A 9,494-nucleotide genomic window follows, 5' to 3' on the forward strand; every position below is an offset into this window, starting at 1 on the left:
AGACTTCGTTGGCTAGTTTTGAATTTATTTATAAAGTTATATTTTTAACAGGCTTAGACTGTGAAAGTCCGTTAAAACTTCATAACTCTTTCATATGATATTTGTTCCCGACTGTCTTTATATCAACGGAACCATATGGATGGGATCTTCAACTCTCATTTAGATTGTTTTTCCTAATAATCAACCTATCTCTACTTCGGTTTTTGATTCGTATATTGTTGTGCTGAAACTTCGGAAAATCATAACGTCCTCTCACGAAGTCAGATTTGGACGTTCTATATATGCACACTCTCAGTTTAGCAACTACTACGAATTTTGTTTAGACCTCTTAGGCTAAAAAAAATTCACTTTTGACAATACGCAAAGTCCTGTCGGTTTAATTGCGAAACTTTGAAATAGTATAACTTCTGCATACGAAGTCGGATTTCAGCGTTCTTTATATGTATGGAATCCTTGTCACACACACACACACACATATATACATACATATATATATATATATATATATGTGTGTGTGTGTGTGTGCGTGTATGTGTAGGGAAAAATGAATATGCCCTACACGGTTTATAAGCTTAGGTATCCAAATTCACCATACTACGTTGATTTTGTATCATATATGCATTGTAGTCGTCCAAAGTTCTTAATTCAACACCCAACTTGGTTTATTTCCAAGATTCCACTTATATCATATCTTTCTGCTAAATACCTACTAAGCTCTCTCTCTCTCTCTCTCTATATATATATATATATATATATATATATATATATATATATATATATATATATATATATATATATATATATATAGCTCTAGGTTCAAATGTAGATTACATTTATTATATGGAAGTGTTTGGACAGTGCTATTTTAAGGATAACTAAGAGAATATGTTGTTTGATATTGTGAATACGTTTAACCTCTCATACGAATTTTCATTAACAATCATTTTTACTAATTGTCATTCATTCTTGTTCTCATGCATCCGCATTCACTTGTTCTTATTCTTATAGAATATGGTTATCAAGAACACATTATGAGAGTGTAACACCAAGTTCTAGGTATTATTATTTGTGTGGTTGTGGGAATTTAAGACTTAAAAATACAAGATTGTGTGGTAGCCATGACATGGTGATGATAGCACCACAAGGTGGAGGCACTAGATGAAACGTGCATTCCATTTAAGTACCATGGTGTGGCAATATATTGGCCATGTCGTGGCAGCCACCTATATGCAACCCTAGTTTTTCGGGCCTTAAGCTCTATTTAAGGGATGTGATGGCTAGGGTTTGCACACCCTCAACATCCATTACCTCCCGTTTCACTCCAAGAAAACCCTAGCCCTCATTGAGTTTTTGAAGCTTTTTGTCGTGATTTTGGTGTTTTAAAGGAGAAAAAAGTATTCGTTAAAAGTAGATCAAGTAAGCAAGCTCCTCCTCCACATTCTAGCACATATTATGGACCATTGTGAGTCTTCAAGTTCCAATATTTATTTGTTATGCTTCTAGATCTAGGATTTTATTCTTTGTTCTTCATGTTTGGGCTAATTAGTATAGTTGGATTCCATAAATTTGGAATTGTGTGAGTTGGATTGTTTATCTGCGAGACTGCGAGGTGAGTTTTTTATGTATACTTTGCACTACAATATGTATCCTTGTATGTTGGATGTTGGTATGTTGTACTGGTCTGTTAGATTGGTAGATCGGTATGATTACCTGCGTTTGTTGGTTATTATTTATTTGTTTTCATATGTCAACATATTATGGTTGGGTTGAGGCGGTCCTACTTTCTATGGTATGCCAAGATACCCGGGTGGTTTAGGTGTACTGTAGGCCTTACGAGACAGTCCATTCAGACTGTAGGCCCAAGGAAGCGGTCCAACTATATTGTAGGCCTTGTGAGGTGGTTCGGTTATACGGTAGGCTCAGTAGAGCATTCGAGGCATCCTCCCGAGGCGGTCCAGGAAAAATGTAGGCTCATGTGTGCATGCATTATATGTATATTGTTGTGTGGAGTATTTTGGGGGAACTCACTAAGCTTTGGCTTACAGTTATGGATTTAAATGTTTTAGGTACTTCAGATGATCGATAAAGGCGAAGGCGTGACCGTACACATCCTCCTGCTGATTTATATTTTGAGACATGATATTGATACTCTGATTTTTATGGTTTTGTGTACACCTAGACCGCTCTCCTGAGCCTACAGCATATAGTTAGACCGCTCTCATAAGCTAATAGCACGGGCTGGACCGCTCTCCTTGGGCCTACAATATCAACTGGACCGCCCAGGTATCTTGGCCTACATCACAAAGTAGGACTGACCATAATATAACAAATATACTAGTCTAACAGATCACTACATCATATCAACATCCTACACACAAGGATACATGTTGTAGTACAAAGTATAGTGAAAAAACTCACCTTACAGACGACCAGACACGAACCACGGCTCATATGGAAATACAGACTGGTACTATGACCCACCTATACAACGGTGAGAAGCAAGTCCTCAATCTATCACCTAAAACCCTCAAGTTGACTGAAAGTCAACTTGGTCAAAAAGTCAAAGGCCAAAGTCAAATTAGATGGCCACCATGTCGTGGCCAAGCACATGCCACAACGTGGTAGTCTCACAACAAAACAGCCATAAGACACCCTCCACCACGGCATGGTAAGCATGTCGCCACGTCATGGGAACTGTCCTGGACAACTTAATGGATTAAGCCCTTAATCCATTAAACCATGGACTTATACTCTCTAGAAGGATTCATTACACTTAATAGCATCATAAAATCCTTGATTTATAGTCATACATGTCCAATGCATGTCTTGAACACTAGATATGTCACAAATGGTAGAAATTGGGTTCAATGACCATGCATGAAAGCAAAACTCTATAGAACTTAAGATTTGGAACATATATCCACAAACAGACCTCAAGGATCCATAAAGTTGCCAACTTTATCAAACCCATCCACTCCAGTTAACACAAACATGAAGAATAATCCTCAAACCATAGATCTAGAATACTTGAGGCAACATAAACTTTTGGAGTTATAAAAGTCTAAGTTATGCATAAGAAGGTGGTGAAGAACTTTGTTTCCTAAATCCTAGCACTTGTAGCTCTTTCTTCCTCTTCAATACCACAAAACACTACCAAAAAGATTCAATATGTCAACAATGTAGGCTAAGGTTCTTTCATGGACTTGAGAGGGTAAGCAAACCCTAGCCACCATATCCTTTAAATAGGGCTCTAGACTCGAAAATTGGGGTTTTGCACTCCAGGTGTCGCCACGTCGTGGCCATGGCCTTGCCACATTGTGGTGCATTAAAATTGTGCGTTCCAGATTAGCTTTGTCCACATCGTGGTGCTTCCTTCACCATGTCGTGGTCACCACAAGATTCCACATTTTTGAAGAGCTAACAATGGTTCAATCTTAAAGGAAGTACTCCACAAACGTGTTATATATATATATATATATATATATATATATATATATATATATATATATATATATATATATATATATATATATATATATATATATATATATATAAATCAAAAGAGGGGTGTTTCAAGGTAAAAACCGTCAACTCCAAATGAGTAATTTTAGGAGCTGAAATATAAATACCATAAGAGTCATATATATATATATATATATATATATATATATATATATATATATATATATATATATATATATATATATATATATATATATATATTGATAAGTTTAAAACTAAACTTGAAGATCGATTAGATCTTAAACAGGTTAAATAAACAGTAAATAGCAAGAACACGAAAACAGTAAACAACTCAAGAATGAATCAAACGTGTCGAATGATTATAAACGAATCCTCAGAAGAGCTCGATAAAGAACATCAACTGTAGAGGATTAAAAGGTTTACAGGAACGATAAAGAAAGAAATCTGTAATGCTATCGTCTTCTATCAATCGTACTCTATCGTTTTCTAGATCGTTAACCTAATATGCATGCAAGCATATTATTATATAGTAAACCTAACAGCTCACGGTTGGACAGGCCCAAACCGGAGTACAAAATTATTGGACTGTTAACCGAGCCCAATGACGCAATACATAAACGAATCTGCTACCCAACAATCTCCCCCTTTGCGTCAATTGGAGCGAGATCATTACTTCTTACTTGGGCCAGCAGCAGCAGGAACCTTCTTCTTTACAGTCTGAAACAGATGCGAAATAAGGGCAAGTATCGTCTGTCTGAATCGGATGTACCACTGTATCATATCGTCGAAGTATTTGATATCATCCGTTGTATTCTCTTTACACCGATGGATGATCCCCAGCACATGCTCAAGACAAGCAGTGGTATAAAGATGTTTATCCGCTAAGGCAAAGAGACATTTATGTCCTTCAGCCCTAGTGAACATGACCGAGTTTCGCCTTGGGTCAATCTTTCCCATCTTCATCTGGTTGAGATCACTGGCCGAGCCAACATGAGAGATCTTCGGTTTCTTCTAGAAGACAGTGGCTATCTCCTGATCCATCAAGGCGACCTCCATGATATAGCATACCAACATCCTTTTGAGATGGTCTATGATCGGACCATATTCAACTTCATTCGTCAAGAGGATGTTGTGCAGAACGATCCAGTCATGGGGGTTGAGGTTCGGTAGATCTGCTAAGGATATAAGATGTTCGGTTCTTGCAGACCCTCTGATCACCCTGAACCGAACGTTGATGAATCTCCCTTCAGTGTATGGCTTTAGCACCCGAACGTTAACGATCTTCTGAGCGCTCCAAGTTTGATACTATGGTTGAGCGGCCTTCAGATAGAATTCGATCAGTTCACGATCAACCTCAGGATAAGGATGAGGAACTTCGGCAACGTTGGCGAAGGCGTGGAAGATAAACGCCTTTCGGGTTAAGGGCATGTCGAACTGCGAGTCGACAGAATTGTAGCAGTCGAAGGAGATCACCGGTTCGAGCCATAGGATGCTCGGAGTATCGATAGCCTCCTTTATCATTCTCTCTCGAGTCCAAGCAGGGAAAAGAATCTTCCTGCTCTCGAGGAGATCGTGGGCTTCTTTCTTTTTGCGTTCGGCTTCTTCAGCTTCTCGCGCCACACGTATGTTGTCATCATCAGCATTGCGACTATTTTTGCTTTTCAGCATGTCGGCAATGGTTTCTTGATCGTCTTCCTCTTCTTCCTCAGCTATCTTCTTTCCTTTATCCTTCACACCCGAACCCGAAGCTTGACCAGTAGGAGGAGGTTCGATTGTGTGAGCAGCTTTTGAGGAAGGAGATGGTTGACATCCGAACTCCTTTTCTCCCCCTTGTTTCGAAGTGGACACGAAACTAGGCAGCCCTTCAATTTTGCTGAGAAGATCAAGGGCAGGGGCGAGTTTTTCTGCAAGGGTTCGCCTCACAGTGTGGTTCAGAATGGGATCGTGCGCTTCCAGGATGTTGGATATTGCTGAGTGTACATCCGAAACACACGTCTGTATAACTTCCCGTTCGGATCGAAGAGCGTCAAGTTGTTGTTGAGAACTTGAGAGTTGAGCACTCTTGACCTTGAGGGCAGTGGTCTTCCTTGCGAGAGCATCCATCAGCGAGTTGTCATAGGCAAGATCCTCTTGGAGTTTGGAGAGGCGCTCGTCGATAGATGTCCGAAGGGCAGAGTTGTCGTCTGTCAAAGATTGATGCAGGGTGGCGAACGACTTCAACTCTGAGGAGACGAACGTGGCCAATTGTTGAACAATCGGTTCCAGCGTTGTCTTGGTTGCAGCAACACTCTCCTATAGAGATTGTAACAAGGCAGAGGCATCTGAGAATAGTTTATCGACTTTTTCGGTGGCAGCCTCACAAGCTTTCGTAGAGGCGTCAATTGCTGCAGTGGCAGAAGCGACGGAATCATGATGAGCCCTTGAGAAGGCATCAACAATCTTCTGAAGAGCAGCTTCAGAGAGAGAGGATTGACAGTTGGAAGATGAGGCAATAAGCAGATCAACCTTCTCATGCAGCTCCTTTAGGTGCTTCTTTGTTACTAGAGCTTCCTCATCGTCGTCGCTTTGGACCTGAAACGGACTGAAGTAGAACGAATCGAAGGTCATATTTTCCCCTCCAAGGAAAGGGTTATCTCCATCAGAGGCATGACTTGGAGATGTTGGGGGTGGTGAAGCTGGGGGTGTTGTGGTATGAGTAGGTTCGGGTTGAGTGTGAGTGGGGGTAGTTTCGGGTGGTTGTTGAGTATGGGTAGGTTCGGGTGGTGGTTGTGTGTCGGTTGTATGTAGGGGTTCGGGTACAGGTGGTGGTTCGGTTGCATCGGTATGGACCCCCGTATCAGATACGTTGGTTGTAACCTTTGCAGTGGTTGTTGTAGTTGCATCGGTGAAAATGGGTGGTGGTATAGGGAAAGAGGTTTTAGGAATGGTGGTAGAGGGGTTTGTGGTGGGAATTGTTTGAGTGGGAGAGGGAATTGGTGAGATGTGGATTTCCATGTCTGGGGTAGGTGATCGGGGTAGGGTGTTGCCTCTTGGAGGGGTTTCGCCTCTTTGAGAGTCGTCCGAGTCCGAACTCTCACCTTCTGATTCACTCGAAGAGGAAGCGATTATGAGCTTTCGCTTCGGTTGAGTCTTTCGCCTCTTTGGCTGCGGGGACTGTGCAGCTTTTGTTGATTTCCTCTTCCTGGGAGAAGGACCTTTAGCCCCTTTGGTCACTTGCTTCCCTTTGTCTGCCTTTTTGCCTCTATGAACAGGCTTATCAGCATCATGGATGGACTTGAGCATCTCCTGAGTGAGATCCCTCGGTCCAGACTGCTTAAACACCTTGATAGTCCGGAAGATTCTGCTATCTGCTGGGACATCAGCATACATGGTCTCCGGAATGGAACCAATGAAAGTGAACTTCGATGCATCTGAGACGATAATCTTCGTGGTATGGAATGTACCGATCGAAGACATCGATGCACCAGCATCAGTGGGGACATCGTACTTATCCATCGCCCACTTAGCAACGATGGTCCAAAACCTGGCATACGACACCTCAGAAAGTCGTGAAGAGGATGATAAGTTCTGTATGAGTTGTTGCCAGAGAACCAACCCATAATCGACATTGACGTCGTTGTAAACCCCGTACATGATGGAGAGAAAGAGCCGACTGGAGTCGTCTGAACCGGAGCTCCGTTCTGAAAGACCCTTGAAAAGGACAGTGAACATGCCGTTCCACTGTGGCGGCAAACACGACTTTTTAAATTTTGCGATGGAGGTGAGCGCCTCCGTATACCCCCTATTGTAGAACATATTGTAGAGGTGCCCAATTGGAATCGTCTCCGGATGAACCCTAGAAGGGTCAGCAGCAAACCCTAGCAATGAGGCAAATCGTTGCCTGGAAATCGAGGCTTTGTGATCAGAAACCTCGAAGAAAATTCTATCGACTGCTTTATCATAATGTGCAGTCGCATAGATCTGCGATAAAAGCTCCATGGGCATGGATTCCACCCATGAAAGTGCAGGTGCTATCGGCGAGTACTTCAGGCACTCAATGATCGGGTACATGTAGGAGTCGTACACCTGAGGGGTTAAATCGATCACCAAACACTGTTGAGGGTGAATGGGAAGGATGTGTGAGGTAGCATGAACAGACGATGATTCTGCCATTGTTGAAGTTGGGAAGAAGAAAATGAACAGTAAGGGTTTTAGGGAATTTTTGCTCTCTTGGGAATTCGGATGCAGTAAAGAGGTAAATGGGAGAGGAGACTGCCTTTTATAGTGGGTGTAAGGAGAGAGAAAAATTTGTTCAAATCTTCTATCGAAATACGAAAGGTTTTCCCGGAATGACAGATGCGTGACAGTTAAGGTATGCGATGATCACGCAGGAGAGAGAGTGTCAGATTCCTTGGAACACGCCGCCCAACAAGCGCCGTTTCTGAAGAAATCGTTTCAAATCCACACGCGCCTTTTTGTGCCAGAGAGGAACCGCTTCATATTCGCACACGCGTCCATAACATCAGTTAAAGAATGGACGTTTCAAATTCGCATGCGTCCCTTTTTACCGCCGTTTGAAATTCAATCCATTTATCTCCCACCTGAGTCAGCAACCCTTCATCTTATCCCTGTGACGACATCTTTTGAATAAAACTCCCACGTGGATGATTTTTGACCACATCTTTTAAGTAACCACCAATTTAGAAAAACAGCCTGTAATTATTAGTACCAGAATTTGGGGAAATCAAAGATTTTCGTGCTAAGAATGTAAAAAAGAAAAGAAATAAAGCAAATCTTTTTAGGAATAAATGTGATGTCAATAAAGACACGAAACAAATGATCCTGGGCACGAATCTCTTCCTTCAAAGTCAAGAGAGACCTTAAAGTGTTAGTGTGGTTTCCCGCTGAATGACGATCAATCACTTATTAATAAGTGTTGTAAGGCTTCTTTTAATTAGGCTCCTTAGGGTGGCTTTATTTTTGATTCAACAGTTCTAATCTTGAAATAAGATAGAAAGTGAACAAAGTACTTGTGAGACCGATGTAGTCTGTTGAACAAGTAGGTAGGAATTAATTTTAAAGTGTCTAGGAAAATATAAAATCTCAACAAAAAATTAAAAATTGGATCCCAAGGGAAGAAATGTTATGGTGTTTAACAATTTCATAGGAATCACACAAAATAAAAATTTGAGATTTCATCAAGATACATCCGTTAATTCTTTGGTGAAAACTTGAGCAAATTAATTGTTCACCGTCAATTCAGATTTGGTGTTGAATTTTGGGTTTCACTCAGCTCGTAGTGGCACGATACTAAGATCATAAACACAGTTGTTGTGCAACCATAAACCTCAGTGGTAATTTCTAAGAGTCTCAAGGGTTACGTTGATGAAACGAATGTAATGGAGATGGTGTAAGAAATTAAAGTACCTTTGCTGAGAAAATAAGGACCAAGCAGAAAACTCTTATCTCATGTGAGAAGAGAGTGAGGTAGCTCATGATTAGAATAAATGTGATAGCCTAATTGGGAAGACAAGGTTTGTTTATACCAAGTCATTAAGGCTATTTATTCAGAATCTTATGAGGCTTGGGACACATACATCAGCATGCTTCTAGGGACACTTAACTAATCCAACAATTTTATCCCCATAAACGAACGAACACACAAAAATAAAAGATAACAAAAAATATTTTTGGAGTTTTTGATATATAAAAAAAATAAAAATAAAATTTTGAAAAATTTGGTAACCGAACCCGAACATTCGGTTGGTTTCGGTTGAGAAAAATTTTGAAAAACCGAACCCGAGCGTTCGGTTGGTTTCGGTTTTGAAAAATTTTGAAAAACCGAACCCGAGCGTTCGGTAGGTTTCGGTTTTGAAAAATTTTAGAAAACCAAGGAATTTAGGCTTGCAATAAGAAAATACTTTTGACAATAAGATAAACAACTTTGTACATGAAATTTACAACCAAGAAAACTACCTTTGAAGTGATGAGCGAGTCAGATGATTCAACCGAACCTGAGCGTTCGGTCAATA

Source organism: Lactuca sativa, chromosome 6 (genome assembly GCF_002870075.4).
Source record: "Lactuca sativa cultivar Salinas chromosome 6, Lsat_Salinas_v11, whole genome shotgun sequence".
NCBI lineage: Eukaryota > Viridiplantae > Streptophyta > Magnoliopsida > Asterales > Asteraceae > Lactuca > Lactuca sativa.